Here is a 21,970-nt window from a genome sequence, read left to right on the forward strand (position 1 = left end):
ACACTAACCCTCCTGTAACACTTACCCTTTAACCTTAACACTAACCCTTCCTGTAACACTTACCCTTACCCTTTAACCTTAACACTAACCCTTCCTGTAACACTTACCCTTACCCTTTAATCTTAACACTAACCCTTCCTGTAACTCTAAGGGCCCATTCACATCAGGTACATTTGGGTTCATTTTTGACTGAACTCCGACTGCATAGACAGTTCAAAATCCAGGCTATCTTATAGGCATAGTTTACAACATTGCAGTGCAGTGCAGTGAAAAAAAGTGCAGCATACACCAAAACGTGCAAAAACACACGCAAATGCATGTAAATGCGTTGCTATGCATCACAGTGCACATAGAAGCTCCAAACCAAAGGAACGATCCTGATACCTGGAAACATGTTGTCATGCCCCCCTCCACTTCCTGCCATCATCACCCAGCTGAGAGAGGTGCTGATTGGAGCTGTAGCTATCTTACTACACCCAGAAGCTGCTGCTGCCAGCCTGAAGCATGACAGCTGTACTTCCAGCAACTGCTTCCTAAGAGAACTCTGCTTCAGCCAGCCACTTGCCTGCCGAACTCTGCAGCCTCACGGTGATCCCATGGAGGTCTATATGAGTTTATGACAAGCCTTGATTCACTTTTAATTATTGAGTGCATTTTTATTATCTGTTAGTCTTTTGAATGAATCTCCACACCTAGATGGAGGTGTTTGTTATATATTTTATATGTGTTTGATATATATATATGCATTAAGACCTAATCTGAGAGGAGCTGCATCCACTTCACCTAGTGTTCCTTACTACTCTAGTCAGTGCAATAGATGATTCATTTTCTTTAGATAAATTTTAAAGACTAAGGATGCAGCATACAAAGTCCACCTCGTCTGACAGGTACCCTAACTCATTTCCCTCCATCACTGGAGCTCTAGGTGGAACTAAACCCTCCTATCTTCCAAAGAAGCTGCCATTTTAGCCTCTGTTTGATCTGCAATTGCCATGGTGTTGCACATGTCATCAGTAATGACACCAGCCATTTAATGGTTAGACATTTAGCATCCCCGACATGTCGGGAATGTAATTGTTTTTTGAAACTGTTAAATTAATAGGTTTAGTTCTTCTTTAATCACTGTTTGCAGGGAGATATGACAGAGCATTTTTATCACAGGAGAGAAGCTTGTACAACTGTTCCCGACTAATGCAAGGCTGGAGTTCAGCTTTAACTGTATTCCTGCTAATAATTCAGCTGTACTTCCAGTAACTGTATTCCAGTTACAGTGTTGTGTGATCCATGTGGTTAAGTGGAGATCTCCCACCTCCCATTTTTGGTGAAGATCTACCAGTATAGGTGCAGCTTAACAATGAGGCATCATGCACACAAGGCGTTAAAAGTGCAGCTGTTAGAGTATTTGACTTTTTGTTCTGCCTTTAAACGCACCGCTGTCGTATCCTATGTGTCCATGCGTGCATAGGCGCTTACAGCCTTTTTGAGGAAGGAATGTTTAGAGGGAGAAAAAAACCCATCACATGCGCATTCAGGAGAAGAGTGTTTGGGTGGAAGAAAAACACTACACACACCTAAACTAGTATAAACATGTCTAAATGCACCTAAACGCTAACTGCATTTAGCACTTGAACATTCATTCATTCCAATGGCCAGTATAAATTAATATTCTGGCAAATAGAATGAATGAATGCCCAAATGCTTGTCATGCCTTTTTTACGTCGCTTTTCCTCCCCCAGGAGCAAAGGCGTCCAGAGAAAAAAAAACGTCCAGTGTGCATGAGGCCTGACAGTCCTTCAGACTTGAAGAGTAGTTTTTTTCATGAATGCTGTGTATTACTTTAAAAAGTATGAATTCTTAGGATTTTCACTAGGGGGTAGAATCCATTTAGCAGCAGATAAAGTATGTAGAATAAATTTCATGGTGGGTTTTCTGGAAAGCTGAAGAGGGAATTCAAGAGCACATCATCAACATTAAAGATGTAAGAAACGGAGAGAAACCTCTCTGCACTACCTAAAGGGTATATCTTCTTCATACAAGTTTCAGGTTAATAGAAATGTATTGCTCAATGTCTGCCTGCTAGTGACAGCAGCAGAAGTGTAAGGTTTTCTGCATCCACTTCTGGTGTTTCACCTTTACATTTTGCCTACTTATTTTTCACTAGAAAGATATGTAGGTCATTCTTTCATGGCCAATTCCATATATTGCGAGTTCTTTTTAGAGGAGGGCATGTAGAAAGTAATGTAGCCTTCTCAATCTCAATACCATTCGTTTTTACCATCACTGTCATGAAAATAAAATGCCTTAAAATGACACACAGATTTATACAAATGTAAAGGGATACTTCAGTCAAAAACTGAAAATGAAGTCTTAAAATGCATACAGGTACCACAGTCTACCTGCCCAGAAATTTAGTTTTCATCCAGGCACTGATGTAGTGTACTTCTTTTTTGTCACTAATCTGGGATCCCTTTTGTTACTTGCTGGAGAGGTACTTCCAAACTCACTTGCTAAGGGCTCCTTGTTGTCTCCCATATCCTGAAAATACATTTGAAATATATTTAAAAAATACTTTTACCAAATATATTGCCATATATTTGAAATGCTACAATTTTGGCCATATTCAATATATTTCAAAATATATTTCAATATGTATATACAGTTGCGTTCAAAATAATAGCAGTCAGACATCACTAACCTGATCAATCACTGTTTTTGGTTGAAATGATATTTCTACATGACAAATAATTTACTAGCAGGTGTAGTAGAGTAATAGAAATCCAACAGACCCAACAGTCATGACATGCATGCTGCTGATTCTGTGTAATTGAATCACTAATTGAAAGGGGCATGTTCAAAATAATAGCAGTGTGGAGTTCTATTAGTGAGGTCATTCATTCTTTGAAAAACAGGTGGCAATTATTGCCCTTTTTTTAAGGAAGGAAGGCAGCAAATGTTGTACATGCTGGTTACAGTGCATTTCTCTCCGAAATTCTGGGGAAAATGGGTCGTTCCAGACATTGTTCAGAAGAACAGCGTACCTTGATTAAAAAGTTGATTGGAGAGGGGAAAACATATAAAGAAGTGCAGAAAATGATAGGCTGCTCAGCTAAAATGATCGCAAATGCTTTAAAATGGCAACCAAAACCTGAAAGACGTGGAAGAAAGCGAAAAACTACCATTCGAATGGATAGAAGAAGAGCCAAAATGGCAAGGACTCAGTAAACAATTAGCTCAAGGAAGATCAAAGAAGGTCTAAAGTTACCTGTGAGTACTGTTACAATTAAAAGACGCCTATGTGAAGCCAAGCTATCTGCAAGAAGCCCCCGCAAAGTCCCACTGTTGAAAAAAAGACATGTGCTGAAGAGGTTAAATTTCCCAAAGAGCACATTGACTGGCCTAAAGAGAAATGGCGCAACATTTTGTGGACTGATGAAAGTAAGATTGTTCTTTTTGGGTCTAGTGGCCGGAGACAGTTTGTCAAACGACCCCCAAACACTGAATTCAAGCCACAGTACACTGTGAAGACAGTGAAGCATGGTTGCGCAAGCATCATGATATGGGGATGTTTCTCATACTACGGTGTTGGGCCTATTTATCGCATACCAGGGATCATGGATCAGTTTGAATACATCAGAATACTTGAAGAGGTCATGCTGCCTTATGCTGAAGAGGAAATGCCCTTGAAATGGGTGTTCCAACAAGACAACGACCCCAAACACACCAGTAAACGTGCAACATCTTGGTTCCAGACCAACAAGATTGACGTTATGGAGTGGCCAGACCAATCCCCGGATCTTAATCCAATAGAAAACTTGTGGGGTGACATCAAAAATGCAGTTTCTGAGGCAAAACCAAGAAATAGAGAAGAACTGTGGAATGTAGTCCAATCATCCTGGTCTGGAATACCTGTTCACAGGTGCCAGAAGTTGGTTGACTCCATGCAACACAGATGTACAGCAGTTCTCAGAAACAGTGCTTATACAACGAAATATTAATTAAGTGATTCAAAGGAAAGCAAAATCTTCAAACATTTTTCAGTTTATATAGTGAACGTTTGAGTTTGTAAAGAAGAATACAAACACTGCTATTTTTTTGAACAGTCTAATATTCACTTTTCTTCATTTTTTTAGAGGAACAACACAAATTTGATATATTTTTCTTCATGTTTTGATTTGGAACAGAATGTGTAGTGTTCCCAATGCATTTGCGTGTATGGAAACAAAAGCTATTAGAAGGATTTTGAGCTTTATTCACTTTTTTCAACACACTGCTATTATTTTGAACACAACTGTATATATATATATATATATATATATATATATACAGTATATATATATATATATATATATATATATATATATATATATATAAATTATTACAAAATATATGAATATATTTTTAAAAATACATTTCAAATATACTGTATGTTTTTAAAAATACAAACCTCCATTTTTGGAATGCATTTCTAAATATATGTATAAATATATGTTAAAATGACTTTCTTATATGTTAACAAAATCTGAAAAATATATTTAAAAAATATATATTTTTAAAAATATATATATTTTGAAATATATTCTTCCGATTTTTTTCATATATTTTGTAATAAAAAAGCATTTCAACGTGCAGTATATATATATATATAAATATATTTTGAAATATATTGAATATGGCAAAATTGTAGCCTTTCAAATATATGGCAATGTATTTTGGAAGAATATTTTGAAAATATATTTCAAATATATTTTTCTTCCATGTGGGACAAGAAGCAGAGAGTGGAGGTTTCAGAAAGGAGATACATCCACCTACACGTGAGTAGCTGTGTGAAGATCAGCCTTCAACACTAAGATTAAAGTTTTCTGTTTTTCGTTGAGTTGCAGTTACCTGATTAGTATTAGCAGTGCACTAAAGTATTTCACATATTGTTTATATGGTAAACTACTGGTCACATGTTTTAGAATACCCCAATTTTTCCAGTTTTTAATTAAATTTAAACAGTTTAAGTCCAGTGATTAACCTGAAATGGTACAAAGGTATAGGGTAAGTTTCCAAAAGTGAAAAAAAAATGTTTCGCGTAACAAAACTGAAAAATAATGTACATTTCAGAGTTATACAAAAAGTCCTTTTTCAGGGAAGAGGTAATGGGTTAACAACTCACAGCTGTTATGAATCAATGTAGGTAAATTATGTCTTGAAAGTTTATGCTAACAATTCCTACAGTTTTTTGTGTATAAAAGCAGGGTTAAAACAGACTGGTAATTATTTACTAAAACTGGAGAGTGCAAAATCTGGTGCAGTTCTGCATAGAAACCAATCAGCTTCCAGGTTTTATTGCCAAAGCTTACTTGAACGAGCTGACGTTAGATGCTGATTGGCTACCATGCACAGCTGCACAGATTCTGAGTGAACCAGTCTTAGTAAATCTCTCCCATTGTGTTACTAAATGTTCTTATGCAATATTTGGGCACTTCCTGATGACGATCCATTGATCGAAACGGGTCGAGGTTAGATGACGCAACTTCCGCCGACGTCACTTCCAACCTTTGGAATGCACGCTGGAACATTTTGCTTCCATTCACATACAACAAGGCTGAATACACCTAGTGCCAGGCTATGGGCACTTTTTTTGTGAGTTGCATTTTTATAGTCTGTCCCCACCATTAAAGCTTTTACAGTTTTACACTATGGGATGTCCATTTTTTTTTTATTTTTATGCTGATTACTTGAATTACTGCCTGTGGAGGAAAGGAGGATTTTTGGTATTGATATAGCCCCTGTGAAGGAACACCGGTTACCATTAGCAACATCGCTTAACGCTTGTGAACGAACATCAGTTACTATTACCACATTGCATACTGGGATAGTCCTAAAAGTGCATATGACCATCCTAGAGATAGGTGGACATGGGATGATGGTGAGTGCAAGTCAATGTGGGGCACCAGTCTGAGCACAGTGGAGCACCTGTCACTTTATTACGGAGTTCACAATCAAGGATTGAGCACCCTTGCACTTTATTTCAAATACTGGGACTGAGTACTATTACCAATATAACATATGTTGATTTTTTATCACAAATCATTTACCTATTGCTACTAAGTTTACTGTTTACACAGCCCAAGTGCGGTCCTTATGGTATTTATTTAAAATTTTGTGTGTATGAGTTCACAATCGGGACTGCTGCTAAATATGGGTATTTGACATTTTTGCTTTTATTCATAAGTGCAGCAGCATTCTTTATTTCAAATATTTGGACAGTATTGCAGGAATTTGCTCTCCAAATGGAGAAAAAAGGCAAAAGGAAAATAGACAGGCCATTCTGAAAGTGTAGGTTTTTCCATTAGAGAAATTGCAAAGAGAGCCTAGTTGTCAGTGAGTGCAGTTTCCTACACTATGAAAAGGCACAGGAAACTATGACAGGAGGAGCTCCAGCAGACCCAAAGTCACAACAGAATCAGAAGACAAGTTTCTGAGAGTCAACAGCTTGTATGACAAATGGCTCACCAGACAACACCTTTAACCACTTCAAGTCCGGACATTTTCACCCCCTTCCTGTCCAGGCCAATTTTCAGCTTTCAGCGCTATCACACTTTGAATGACAATTGCGCGGTCATGCAACACTGTACTTGAATGAATTTTTTAGCATTTTTTTGAGACAGATAAAACTTTATTTTGGTGGTATTTATTCACCACTGGGATTTTTATTTTTTTGCTATATAAATGAAAATCCAAACATTTTGAAAAAAAAGTGTTTTTCTTATAAAATTTTGCTAATAAATAATCTTTCTTTATAAATATTGGCCAAAATGTATTCATCTACCTTTTTAGTAAAAAAAACCCCAAATTAGTTTATAACCAATATATAACTAAAATTATAACTGTCACCCTAGCAGTACAGTGTCACCATAGTGACACTGTACTACTTGTGGGGGGTGATGAAGATTTTTTTTTTTTTTACACTGATTGCTTTTACACCCATAATGGCTGTAAAAGCAATAATTTCTCCTTCTCTCTGGCTGCATTTTTGCAACCATTGAGAAAAACTGTGCGAGCTGTGATTGGTCACAGCTTGTCACATGGTACAAGGCTGTAGTGAAGAGCCCTGTACCATGTGATCTATGTGAGCATTCACAGATTTCACACATATTAAAGCAATGATATCAGAAGTGACATCTTGCTTACTACTATTTATGTGATCACTGATTGGCCAATCAGTGATCACATGATCAGGACCTCACACAGAGGTCCCGTACAGCGATCGGTGTTCTCCGGTGTCCTCTGGACACAGCGGGCACCGGATCACACGCGCACTACTGTGACAAGTGAAAATTTTAGATTACATTTTGTTACATTTTGTTAAAGAAAATTATTCCATTATTTCTTTTTTACCTCCAATTGTTTATTTGTTCTATGCTTTATTTTTAAAGTACATTGAGACAATAAACTATATACAGTTGTGTTCAAAATAATAGCAGTCAGACATCACTAACCTGATCAATCACTGTTTTTGGTAGAAATGATATTTCTACATGGTAAATAATTTACTAGAGTAATAGAAATCCAACAGACCCAACAGTCATGACATGCATGCTGCTGATTCTGTGTAATTGAATCACTAATTGAAAGGGGCATGTTCAAAATAATAGCAGTGTGGAGTTCTATTAGTGAGGTCATTCATTCTTTGAAAAACAGGTGGCAATTATTGCCTTTATTTAAGGAAGGAAGGCAGCAAATGTTGTACATGCTGGTTACAGTGCATTTCTTTCTGAAATTCTGAGGAAAATGGGTCGTTCCAGACATTGTTCAGAAGAACAGCGTACCTTGATTAAAAAGTTGATTGGAGAGGGGAAAACATATAAAGAAGTGCAGAAAATGATAGGCTGCTCAGCTAAAATGATCGCAAATGCTTTAAAATGGCAACCAAAACCTGAAAGACGTGGAAGAAAGCGAAAAACTACCTTTCGAATGGATAGAAGAATAGCCAAAATGGCAAGGACTCAGCCAACAATCAGCTCCAGGAAATTCAAAGAAGGTCTAAAGTTACCTGTGAGTACTGTTACAATTAGAAGACGCCTATGTGAAGCCAAGCTATCTGCAAGAAGCCCCCGCAAAGTCCCACTGTTGAAAAAAAGACATGTGCTGAAGAGGTTACAATTTACCAAAGAGCACATTGACTGGCCTAAAGAGAAATGGCGCAACATTTTGTGGACTGATGAAAGTAAGATTGTTCTTTTTGAGTCTAGTGGCCAGAGACAGTTTGTCAGACGACCCCCAAACACTGAATTCAAGCCACAGTACACTGTGAAGACAGTGAAGCATGGTTTCGCAAGCATCATGATATGGGGATGTTTCTCATACTACGGTGTTGGGCCTATTTATCGCATACCAGGGATCATGGATCAGTTTGAATACATCAGAATACTTGAAGAGATCATGCTTATGCTGAAGAAGAAATGCCCTTGAATTGCGTGTTCCAACAAGACAACGACCCCAAACACACCAGTAAACGTGCAACATCTTGGTTCCAGACCAACAAGATTGACGTTATGAAGTGGCCAGCCCAATCCCCGGATCTTAATCCAATAGAAAACTTGTGGGGTGACATCAAAAATGCCGTTTTTGAGGCAAAACCAAGAAATAGAGAAGAACTGTGGAATGTAGTCCAGTCATCCTGGGCTGGAATACCTGTTCACAGGTGCCAGAAGTTGGGTGACTCCATGCAACACATATGTACAGCAGTTCTCAGAAACAGTGCTTATACAACTAAATATTAATTAAGTGAGTCAAAGGAAACCAAAATCTTCAAACATTTTTCAGTTTATATAGTGAATGTTTGAGTTTGTAAAGAAGAATACAAACACTGCTATTTTTTTGAACAGTCTAATATTCACTTTTCTTCAATATTTTTATTGAACAACACAAATTTGATCTATTTTCCTTCATGTTTTGATTTGGAATAGAATGTGTAGTGTTCCCAATGCATTTGTGTGTATGGAAATAAAAGCTATTAGAAGGATTTTGAGTTTTATTCACTTTTTTCAACACACTGCTATTATTTTGAACACAACTGTACATTTCAAGTAAAACTAGAAAAATTGGGGTGTTCTAAAACTTGTGACCGGTAATATATATATTTGTGACTAATGAATCATCTTTGATGTGTTAATGAATGGCGAAAAAGAACTACAGCATACAGATATTGCCTAAAATAGGCTTTCGAAACTGTTTCATAAATGTAAGCACTTAAAAACTGAGTGCTCAGTGTGTGGCCATGTGTACTGGAAGCAATATACTGTATTAAAGAAAAACATTAAACAGGTTCCATCCCAAAAATTATACAGTAGTAAGCAATTAGAGTGCTTAAGGCCATATCAAAGAAAACTTCCTATTAAAAACAGAGACACATTTGATGTTACTAATTAGGAGACAAACATGCTGAACCATATGTTACCCTTCATTAGCACTCATTATGCTTTGGCAAACCAGTAAAATCTTTGTTATTCATGCCTTCTTTTATAAAGTAGCATTATTACTGTGTGCACAGAACAACCAGAACCGGATCATTATGTATCTAAAAATATTATAGAAGATGTAGGAATAAAAGAGAAAAAAGCAAAAGGCTTACTTTGTTATTTCTTCCTCAAGAGCAACTCAAGCTAATAAGTGATCTGCCAATTCTATCCTGGAAAGCTTGTTGGAGACTTCACACAACTTAATATAAAGTGCCACTACCGACCATTCTTTATTTTTAGCATTAGGACAAAGTGGGAAAGTGTTAGCTCCTTTTGTAAGGTTGTTTTTATTCTCAATTTCCATTTTCTTCTTGTTACAGCACAGAGGCACTTGCTGTTTCCCCTCTCTGAAGAACATTCTCAATAAATATACCACAGGGTAGCCAGTGCCACTGTTATGACCAACCCCTAATAGGTTCTCTAAAAAAATATATGGCAAATGTACACCAGAGAGAGGAATAGCACAAACAGCTCACAGTATTGACGTTGATCATTACTGTAAGGTAGAAGTTCCCCAATGGAGCCATTGACAGCAATAAAAGTTCGATAGAGCATCTAACCATTTACCACTATCCAAAACATCTTAGCTGGATTTACCCTTTTCTTTGAGCTTAATATATTTTCCCAGGTTTCCTTTGCAAGCAGATTGACCCAAGGCTGAGCCCAGTGCTTCTAGGTGTGTAGATACTGTTAGACATAGTTACCAAACAGTCCCTGTGCAAGAAACATTTTTGGCCCCTCCAATGCATAGGTTAGACCTGTGTTTCTCAACCTTTTTTCAGTCAAGGCACCCTTAAAAATGGTGGAAAATCCTGAGACACCCTTTAAAATTATGGACAGTCTTGAGGCACCCCATTCTAAAATAGGGTGCCTCTATACTGTCCATTTTAAAAGGGCACCCCATTCTAAATATGAAAAGCTTTATACAACGCAGCAACATCCACACATGTAGGACACCCAATATTAGAGGTGATTTATTCTTCCAAAGCAAATACACTTTTGCACACTGGTACTGACTAGTATTCCAATGTTTCTCTTCTCCATCAGTTTTTCTCCATAACTGAGCTAAATGTGACCCCAGCACTGATGGAGAGGGGCAGGGGAGGGTCAAACTAGGATGCTGTGCAGACAGCTGTCATCCTCCTTATCAACTGATGATGTCATTGGTTGTCAGGAAGCCAGCAGTTAGAAGGTTGTAATGGTGTACAATGAAAACCTGTGGCTTTGTGTAACTAAAAGGCAGACTTGTATACAAGTTTTGGGCAATTTTTAGACATTTTGCCAAGGCACCCCTGAAGAAACCTCAAGGCACCCCAGGGTGCCTGGGCACCCTGATTGAGAAAGGCTAGATTGGACAGGATAGATAGATAGATAGATAGATAGATAGATAGATAGATAGAAAGATAGATAGATGTATGTTTCCTTTTTTACAGCAAGGCATGTAAAATCATTAAAGTGTTACTAAACCCACAACAGTAAAATCAGTCTGTATATGCAGTAAAGTGTGCTTTTTATACTCACAGTGGAACCTAAGGGGTTAATCCTCTGCTTTGTGTAAAAATGCTGTTTAAATCTGACTTCTCTGATCCTCTCATTCTTCCTGTGTCTCCCTTTTATCTCCTGATAAGACATATCGTGTGGAGACACTGCACACGCTCAATTTGGTGTGTATTGCTAGAGGTTTTTTTTTCTTGGAAGAGTACACGTGAGTGCATGTGCTCAGCACAGAGCCAATCAGTGCTATCAAGACAGAGGTCAGGGGTTCTGCATCCTCCTAGAGCAGAAAGAAAACTCTTCCTACAAGCTTTAACCAGTGCTCTGCTGGACACTGATAGAAGTCACAAGACTGCTCTAACTGCTGATGAGAAAAGTTATTTAGTAGCTTATAGTTACTAAAATAATTGCATTTCCATGTTCTGTGTACTGTGGAAGACCAGGTACAGTGAATGCAGGGTCCTGGGTTTAGTAACTCTTTAAATTCTGAATCTTCCTGATATTTTTTTCCAACATAAATAACTATTTTTTGAAAAATAACATTCTATTTAATTATACATTTTAAAATATAAATTATACAATATCTAATTAAAATTGTATAAATCAGATATAGTTTTATTAAAAAAAGTAATAAATTAAAATGTTCTCAGCAAGTGATTAAACAGCCACTGGTGACCCCATATTGTGCAGCATTTTAAGTGGATAGCTGAGCATCAGTTATCACCAAGCCTTTAGCATGTTTAATGTTTTATCTTGCTTTTCATTACTTGCTTTCACAGGCTCATTAACACATTTATGAAGCAAGTGTTGACATGCCATATCTTCAGGTGTCTAATGAGGGGATAATTTTGATAAACAGGAGTTTGCCTTCCATTTCATTAATTGTTATGTCATCTTTTGCTGATTACCAAGGATATCTCTTGCCGTGCTTGTCAGGTGTTGAGTGTCAGCCTGCCAACAAAAGAATTCGAACTTCTTATACAGTATCTCTTCCTAAATTCTGCATTACTTCTGAATGCAAATACATTGCAGTTAGGCAAGGGCAAAAAAAGAAAGAAGAAACAAACATTTCAACATCTTCATCACTCCTGCCCTTTCCAAATAACTGGACTCACCACTTAATGCTAATACTAAATACACAAACTCCAGGACAAATGTGGGCTCTTATAAATCTCACTCCAATCTTCCATCCCTCACCCTCCTGCTTTTTCTATCTTCTGGGGATATTTTCCATAATCCTGGTCCGCTATCTTACTTTCCTTCCACACCCAGCAACTCCTTCCTCTGGCAGCAGTCACATTGCAGACAATCTAATTTCTATTTTTCTGCTTCCTAGAACCAGCCTCCCTTACTCATTTGCACTTTAGAATGTACACATTGTCTGCAACAAGCTCATCCCTGTCCATGACTTTTTCCCACCAACTTCCTTAACTTAGCTGATGTTGCTGAAACCTGGCTTTAAGAATCTGACTCTGCCTCTTTAGCTGCCTCTCCTACAGTGGCCTCCACTGGACTCACTCGCCAAGGCAGAGTGTGGTCGAAAATTATGTGGAGTTGGAATCCTTCTTTCCCCACTGAGCACTTTTCATGTTCTTTCTTCACCTCCCTCTATCTCTTTTCTTTTTGTTTGAGGCTCGCTGTATGTGTCTTTTTTCAACAGTTTATCTGAGGATTGCTGTGATTTAATGGCCTCCTGGACCACAGTCACAATTTCTTGATGTCTCTCTATGGCTACCTTACTTTATCTTGTCTAAACTACCCACTGTCATTCTTGGTGACATCCCTGTTAATAATAACACTATGTCAACCTTTCAGCTTAATCTCATCTTTTGACCTGCAACATTCCCCAGTCTCCCCTTTCTCCATCTCCAACACCCTTTTTCCGCACTTGGATCACAATCTTATCAGGTTCACACTCTCCCTGTCCTGAAACCCTTTTCCCTCTTAACAGCAGACAGTTACCGGTAGACACGTGTGCCACTTTAAGCCTTCTCTTCTCTATTTCACTACTGACCACCTCTATGACACAATCATATCCCCATCTTGTCCTGCCCTGGCCATTTCAGTCTGCAGCAGCATGGTCCTCTTATTCTCTCTGGACACACATGCTCCCTCCACTACAACCCTTGCAAACTGATGAAACCAGAATTCTCAAAATACATAGCCTCTAGCACAATCTATTTCCTACTCTGTCCACTTTAGGTGATCCCTGAAAACTCATCTCTTCAGGGAGGCTTATCCAGTCTCCACCTAACCATTGAACATTTACTTTCTCCATCAACCCATCGCATCACTTGCCGCTCCCTTTTATATTGAAACTCTTACAAGCAGAGCCCTACCTACCTTGTTTTGAATTGTATTGTAACTGTACTGTCTCCCTTTATACTATAAAGCACTTTGCAAACTTACTGGTGTATATGATTACAGCAAGAAACCCTTTCAGAGAGAGATCTCACTGGATCATGCTCAGGGATTTATAAGACTTAAGAAAGCAAACTAAGCTGAAGAATTAAAAAATCTTGCAGTACACAGGCATCTCCCACAGTGGTTCAGAAGAATATCTCTATCTGAAGGTGTAATAAATTAACATTAGATCCCTTTGTGCCCCAAAGACAAACTAGGCTTCTATGAGGTTTCTGTGAGTTTGAAAGGATGCTTCAAGATTTGACTGGAGCTCTGGAAATGTCCAGCAGTTGATGGAGTGAGCAGTGAGTGCTACAATATGAATTTGATAGAAGTATGATGTATTTGGATGGTCTGAGAGTCTTTGGAAGAATTCTGGAGTACCACAAACAATGTTTGGAAAAAGTACTGAGATGAAATCATGACCAGGGACATGAAGAGGGACTGAAACTATCTTAGAGAAGTTCCAGTTATGCCGATCATTGGTCACCTACTTGGGGCATGTAGTCTCTGCTAAGGGAGTAGTCACAGATCCCAAGAAGTTGGAAAGAGTTGCTATCTGGCCAAGACCAAAGAGTCTGGGAAAGATGAGATTGTTTCTGGGGTTCTGCTCCTATTATCAGAGGTTTGCAGAGGGCTTTATCAAGATAGCATGATCACCTAAGGAATGAGAAAGAAGGCCTAAAAGGTCTTGAGAGTTGATACAGCAAGAGTGGTCTCACCAAAGCCAACAGGCCTTTCAGCAGCTATAATGGAGACTAACTCACACCTTCTTAGCCTACGATGAGCCTACTCTGCCTTATGAAATATGTGCTGATGCGAGTAGAGAAGGGCTCCATGGAGTATTGTATCAAGAACATAATAGACATCTAAGACCAGTTGTCTATGAAAGTTGGAACCTCAGCCTGCTGCAAAGTATCCTACACACAAGCTGGAGTTCTTGACCCTAAAATGAGTAGATAAACTGAAATGGGCAACAACTTACTAACTTCAGTTTACTACAATTGCTACAATTTACTACAAGTTTGATGTCACTGGACACCAGTGATTGGGTTTGGCTTCAGCTTGCAGTATTGACCGAGACAGGGCCATCTTTAATATTGATTAGACCCTGTGCAAACATTTTCTTGGGGCCCCCTTTCCCCCTATGCAATTTCGCTCTCCACCACACAGGAAGACTTATCTGAAAAAAACTTTAAAGTGGTTCTAAAGGCTCAAGGTTTTTTACCTTCATGCATTCTATGCTCAGGAGTATGCCACATTTCATTTAACTTTAAACTGTTGATTTGGACCAATCTATTTACTTCACTGATAGTTGCAGCGGCTGTGTGCACTGCATAAACTGTATGTAGCCTCAGCACTTCATTGAAGTGGGATGAAAGCTTCCTGTCCTGCTCCCAGAAAAAAAATTGAGCTGGGCTGAGTACTGTTTAGCCATTCAGTGAAAGCTGGAAGATGTCCAATTACTCTTTGTGCTGGCCCAGCTACTCTGTTCCTCAACTCTTTACATAAACTTTTATGCAGCTGCTGATGGAAGAGTATAGTAGATTACTACAGGTTTTCTAGGTTTCTAGGTGCTCTCTGGGGTGCTGACATCATATCAAAGGTGGTGGCACCCAGCAGCAGTGTCAGGGAATTTGGTTGTCTACACAAGGGAGGCTTTTACAGGTAAATAACATGCCTAAAACATGTTAATGCGGAGCTCCACCCAAAGGGGGAAGTTTCGCTTTAAAGACCCGTTCCCAGCTCCCTATTAAGAATTGGCACCTTTGGGGGGGTGAGTACCCCATTTGACAGGTATCTTCTTCCGCTTCCTCTCTGAATGCCTAGGTGAATGGAAGTTCTTATCCCCCCCCCCCGCAGTTATCTGCAGGACCACTCACAATGAGTAGTGGAAACCAGGCTGCGAAGCCGCAAGCTGTCACAGCCGGGTACCCACACTTAAAATGCCAGGGACAGAGGACCCAGCTGGGGTGAGCACACTGTTGCATCAAGGGATAGGTGATCGGCTGTTTTTAAAAGTCAGCAGCTACAGTTTTTGAAGCTGCTGACTTATTTTTTTTACAAGCGACTCCGATTGAAATGCACATATAATCATCTAATGCCATACTGCTGCATTCCCATGTCTGTATTCCTTTCTATTTTCTCCTTGATCTTGGATATACATTCTTAATTTTATATGTATTATGGACCCTGTTCTTTATCATTTCAATAAAAATTGCATATATCTTATGGGAAGATTGTTGTTAAAAATAATGATATAGCAAGAGGGTGTCTTTAAAAACAATACTCCTAACTAAAAATGATCAAGCAAACATAGGCAAATGAAAAAATGTACGAAAGATGACATAAACAATGAAAAACATGGTATTGAAAACTGTAATACATTTATTCTGAGCTTTTCACCGAAAAAAAAACATACTTAAAAAAGAGGGCTTAGATGGGAACACTGCTGAGATCTGCTGTCCCTGAAAACCTGCACACTTTGCAGCTAAGTGAAGCTACACAGTGAGGCTCCTTTTCAACTATAATCTGTAGGAAAGCCCTATATACAATCTATATACAATGCTAGATTTGTGTAGAGAGGAGTGCTGTAGAGTACAGAGGTGAGGTCTTATAGTTCAACCTGCATCTTGCTAAGCTCAATTGGTCCCAGCCATTTATGCAGTGTTCAAATGCTGCTGAAGCCTATAAAAGCATGAGGTCTTTTCTCCCAAGCAGTGTCTATAGTACTTTTTCTCACTAAAGCGTTTGTTCACATTTGATGAAAGTAAAAACAATTTTTAGTAGGTGAACAATATACATTGTAATGATTTCTGGATTTTTGCTTCAATGCTTCCTCTTCCAAACTGATTAGTAAAGGGCTGTCTGTCTGAAAAGCTCAGTGTTAATGAATACAGAAGAGAAGAGTATCTTCTCAAAAATTAACTTTATTGTAGGGAATGTCTAAAATTTGTCAGTGCAGATTTCTGAAAAAACAAAACAAAAAACAAAACAGTATGCCAATCACACTTGCAAGAAATAACATTTCTGGGAGAATGTTGGACACTGATGATCCACAAAACACCTCTAGTCTTATTGTAAAGAAGACACATTTGATGATTTATGAAATATTTAGAAAACGACAGCAGCTTGAAATGGAAAGTAGTTAATAACATTAAATTACAAAATAAAAGTGCAACCTTTGTATATATCATATGAATTCGTAGTGAGTGGAGTCTTCCTTAAAATACTTAAACATTTTGTCAAGTAAATTATTGAACAGACCAGCATAGATTTATCTTTTCTTCATAACCGCATTATATAATTCTTTTATGAAACCGACCTAGATTTCTATTCATATATTGGAGTAAAATGCAATGAATTTTGTAAAGCATTGACAAATCAACCTCAGCAAATGCCAATGGATCTGTCATCTCCACATGTTAATTATGGCAACCAAATGCTTGCCAACAGCAATGCTGTCACTTGGCAGGTATATTCCACTGTTGATAAGAGCCCTTATTGTATTACTCCTCTATCTTCTTGTGTCTCCATCCTGGTTGTAAACTCTCTTTGTGTAGCAGGTAAGCCGGTAAGCATTATCCAGACTATACCTTGCACAAATAGAACTCCTAATTGTCAGAGAAGTAATGTAATTGTACAGGGAATGCTGCTTGCTGCAAGAATCCAGAAGAAAGGCTGACATATGGTCCTTAATGAGGCAAATAAGATATGGGGAAATAACAAATGTCAATGAAAATGAAAGCGATTGGCAGCTGATGAGAGCGACAATTCATCAACATATTATTCCCATTTGGGATCAGAGCTTATGGCCCATTTTGACTGTCTGCAAGATGAAGGTTCGAATTCTTCCACTATGAATGTCAGATGCTAGGCAAGCTAATGACAAGTAAAAAGCACTTTCACTGGCACTTCTGAAGTTTTTTTGGGCTTGTGGTTTGATTGAAAGATCCAATGTGCCATGTCACATTGTCTTGTCGGAGCATTATTACAAAAAGAAGATGTCTAGCTGGCAGTGAAATGGCAAGCTCAAGCAGAGAACAAGTTCATAATATGCTATACAAGCGTAATTCTCTGATATACTCAGTCTAGGTTTACAACATAGTTATATCTTTAAACTCAAAAGCTGTACTTACGGAAAGATCTAATAAAATGTTTCTATTAAAAAAAAAAAAAACAAGAGCTACTAAAGAACTCTGAAATATATTATGTATTTATAAACTGTTATCATTATTTAGAATGAGGTGTACACTGCTTTTTTGATGAAACTTTGTTTTTTTTACATTATATTTTCTATAAACTTTGGAGAAAAAGAGAGCCAAGCTACTTCAAACAGTTCAGATAACATTTACTTTTTGTCGTAATCATTTCAAAACAGCCCACACGTTTTGGGGGTTCTGATTTCATCAGGACCACCAAGTAATATAAATTTTCAATTAATGTTGATGTTGTAAGAGGATCTTTCTTTGTAGTATTAGAGTATAACACCAGCTTGGGTATAAAAAGGTAAAATCTGTATTTATAAAAATTGTTCAGATTTAGGCTCCATGCACACGGGGCATTTTAATAATGCTGGTAACGTTAGCTGTGTAAGGTCATGTTACGTCATGTTAAAAATATGTGTTTTTTAGCGTTTTTATATTAGAGTTTTGCCGCATTTTTTTTGCATTTACATTTTTTTTAGGTTGAGTGTGTGTGTGTGTGTGTGTGTGAAGGGGGTGCAGCTTACAGGAGGGGGAACATAATTGGGAGGGGGATTTGGGGGGGTGTAACAATAATTTATGCTTGGGATGAGAGGTAAAGGCATTGGAAAATATATAGAACTAGAGAGGATAATTTGGGTGGCAATATGTGCTAGGAGGGGGAATTGGAGAGAATAGGTGCTAGAAGGGGGGATATATACTAGGAGGGGGGATTATGTTATGTGCTAGGATGGGGATATTGGGGGAAATGTGCTAGGAGGGGATATGTGTTAGGAAGGGAAATTAGGGGGATATGTGTTAGTAGGGGGGATATGTACTAGGAGAGGAGATTGCGAGAGGTATGTGCTAGGAGCAGGGGAATGAGGGGGATATGTGTTTGGGAGAGGGGATTAAGGGGTATGTGTTAGAAGAGGGTTTGGGGGATGTGCTGGAAGAGAGAATTGGGTGTGGGAATTTTTGCTAAGAGGGGGTGGGGGATTTGGGTTAAGAGGGGGATTTGTGCTAGAAGGGTTGGGTGGATTTGGGTTAAGAGGAGAGGACTGTGGAGGATTTGTACTAGGAGGAGAATTTGGGAAAATTTGGGTATGGAGGGAGGATTTGAGCTGGGAAGAGTAATTTGGAGTGGTTTGTGCTGGGGGGATTGAGGGGGCTTATGCTAGGAGAGGGGATTTGTGGGTTAGAACTTGCGCTGGGAGGGGGGATTTGGCGGGCTGGATTTCTGCTAAAATGGGAAATTTGAGGAAAAGATGATGTGTGCAAGGAGGGGTGATTATTTTGGTGGGGTGAGATTTTTTCAGGGTAAATCAGGGGATTTGAGCTGGGAGATGGGATTGAGTGGTAAAGGTTTGTGCTAATAGGGGAATACGGACTGGAAGGAAGGGGAATTATTGCATTGTTCTTTGGAGAATTTTGGCTTGCGGACAAAATTTATTCTTAGGGTGTGAATGTACTGGCCAGTGCTGTTTTTTTTTTTTTTTGAGGGGGAGAGATTCATGCTGAGACTTGAAATGAGGGCACTCAACAGATCTCCCCTCACAACATATAGCTTGACACAGCTTCAATCTGTAACCAGCTACACACGGTGCCATTGGATGCTGTGTCTGTAAGGGAATCCGATCTCAGCTATGTGCTGTGTGGGGTGGAGGAGCTCTGAGTATCCAGGTGGTTTACAGTGTGGGGGCGGGAGGAGATCTTCTGAGTGCTCTGCCAGAAGTGACTCTGTCCCTTTCTCTACTGACCACTGTCTTCTGACCAGCTGACCCCTTTAAACTGCCCTACTGACCCCTGTCCACTGCACTGTTGACCCCTGTCCTCCATCCTGCTTGTACACTCCCCTGCTGACCTCCTGCACACTGTCCAGCTGCACACTGTCCTCTTCTCTGATAACCCAATGTACACTGTCCTACAAACTAATGGCCTCTGTAGACTGCCCTATGAACTGCTGAACCTATCCTCTATGGCACAGGTGTCAAACACAAGGCCCGCAGGCCAAATGCATCCCTCCATGCCATTTCATGTGGCCCTTGCACCTCTCCTGCAGGTACCCCCTTGTCTCTGCCCCCACCTTGTCTCAGCAGTCAGCAATAGAGAATAGAACTCCTCTGCCAAATCCTGCACTTCTCAGAGGAGCTGCAGCACCCCCTCATCTTTGCCTCCCCTGGTCTCAGCATTCAGTAGTCTCTGATAACTGACTCCACTCCTCCTCTGGTCCTCCTCCAGACCCTGCACTTTCTGCATTCCAGCTCTGCCCCCAAAGGGGGTGCACGCTGATGTTCGGGAGGGTGGAGGACTATTGACATCTGATGTAATGGAGGGGGTGCTCTGGACATCTAGTCTTACAGATACAACCGGCCCTTTGAGAGCAACCATAATGCTGATACGGCCCGCGATGAAATGGAGTACGACACCCCTGCTCTATGGAGTCATGTCAGAGCTTACTGAGTTTCAGAGAGAGCAAATTGTTGTTGCCCACTTAGCTGGTGCCTTTGTGACTGAGTTGCCAAGGTATTTGCCGTTGCCGGTTATGATTGCATACACAGTTTCTGAGAAAACATTGTCTGATAAGCATTAGTGTGGTCGACATAGTCAACTGACCAAGAGAGACTAAAAGGGTATTGCGCAGGATTGTGACCTGGAATAAGAAAAGAACTGCTGCAAAAGTGACTGCAGAGCTCAATACCAGTCTTCCAAAGCCTGTGTCCACAAAAGCATTCACAGGTTAGCTGCAATTGCCAAACCACTAGTGACCAATATTAATGCTTTGGGCAGCCATATCTTGGTATTCTGCAGGCCCCAACATCACCTTGAAATAAACAAATTTTGGCCAACCATGTGCACTCTATAGTGCAGATATTGTTTTCCAAAAACAGCTCCATTTACCAAGACAATAAAGCTCCGATTCACACAGCTGGTGTTGTCAAATCATCATTTGACGAGCATGCAGACAAAGTCTTGTACCTTTCCTGGGTTGCCAGACATCAATATCATAGAGCCATTATGGTCAATTTTGGAGAATTAGGTTCTGGTCATTTTCTGCCTCCGGCAACTCTGCAAGAATTGTAACTATTTTTGTATGAAGAGTGGTATCAGATTCCAGTATACACAATACAATATTTGTCAATTCCCACGTGAACTCAGGCCATCTTGGATGCCAAAGGTGGTTCAACACCATATTAGGTAACAATTTCATTCTTTTACCTGGTGTCTCCATAATTTTGTCCAACCCCTGTAGCTCTGCTATACACATAAATAGGCCTGAAATGAAATGTTAATGTATTTTTTAAAATGTTTTACTATGGCATAACTAAAGGACCACCAGAGGTGGTGTACCAAGGCAGGGCACACACATTCTCCCAAACCTGTCTGTAGAGATTGCATTGTTTTGAAGCAAAACACAAGGACCAAAGAACCATATTCAGTAATTTAGCATATACCATAAAATATCAGATCTAGCGTCAGTAATACCGGACTAGTGATTTCTCAACAGCAAACATCTACCTGCTTTTCTGTGTCATAGAGGCTCTTGACTTTATGCACATTTGCTACAGTTATACAGCTGTAAAACTAAGCTGCATATGATCATTCATGGTAAGCCAAGAGTCATGGAAACGGCTGTGCTATAAGGAGTTTGCTTAAAAACTCATTGAGGATGCTCTCTGCCAGTTTATATTTACTGCACAAAATTTACAGTCCAAACGGATGGTTTATTTCTGCAGACATATAAAAATACAAGATCACTGCAGAAACTATACAGCTTTAAAGAGTACACTTTTAAAATACTCTGTTAATACATCCAGTGCAATCCCACAAATTTGTACATATAATCTTTCACCTTTTTCCTTTCTCTTTGTCCTTTGAAAACTGTATGTGGATTGTCAATGGCCCTGTCAGTTTACAATTTCCTGTTAAAGTAATCTGCAGCTCTCTTTGCATACAGAATGTGTATATACTGTTGTATCAAAAAACACATCCAGGGATTCCCTTGAATGTGCATAAACCTTAGATAATCTCATTAATGGCAAACAGGGATTAGGAAGTACAATGAATATACAGTATGTAATTGTACACTTATTTCAAATACAGTTGACATACATGATGTCTGTACAATATTGGTTAGAAGTATAAGTTCACCTGCAACGTATATTAGCTCCTGTCCCTCCATCTAAAACCATTGGCGTTGATCTTAGAAATAGTGCAATTGGAAATTGAAGCATTACGCCACTGCAAATAGGTCCAGATACAACTTTATTCTAATAAAAGTCAGGGGGACAATCTAAAAAGTATCCAACACATTTTGGGGGCCAAAGAGTTCCCCTTCATCGGGGCATGATTGGCAGCAATGTGAATAGAATAGATATG

General features: G+C 39.1%; 1 protein-coding gene across 5 annotated transcripts in view; it reads right to left on the reverse strand.

The window, feature by feature from the left end:
- The window catches only part of RARB (retinoic acid receptor beta), a 960,987-nt gene that overhangs the window by 846,339 nt on the left and 92,678 nt on the right, over positions 1-21,970 (reverse strand). Inside the window, exon 1 of one of the 5 annotated variants that reach the window (XM_089690919.1) lies at positions 2,397-2,509. The exons of the other annotated variants lie outside the window; for them this stretch is intronic. The gene's annotated coding sequence lies outside the window, so the exon portion shown is untranslated. Of the gene's footprint in view, positions 1-2,396; positions 2,510-21,970 lie in introns of those variants that run through there. 5 annotated transcript variants of the gene reach the window in all.

The sequence above is a fragment of the Staurois parvus genome, unplaced genomic scaffold (assembly GCF_062004578.1).
Source record: "Staurois parvus isolate SC_StPar_1 unplaced genomic scaffold, SC_StPar_1.0 ptg000021l, whole genome shotgun sequence".
In the NCBI taxonomy this organism is placed as follows: Eukaryota; Metazoa; Chordata; class Amphibia; order Anura; family Ranidae; genus Staurois; species Staurois parvus.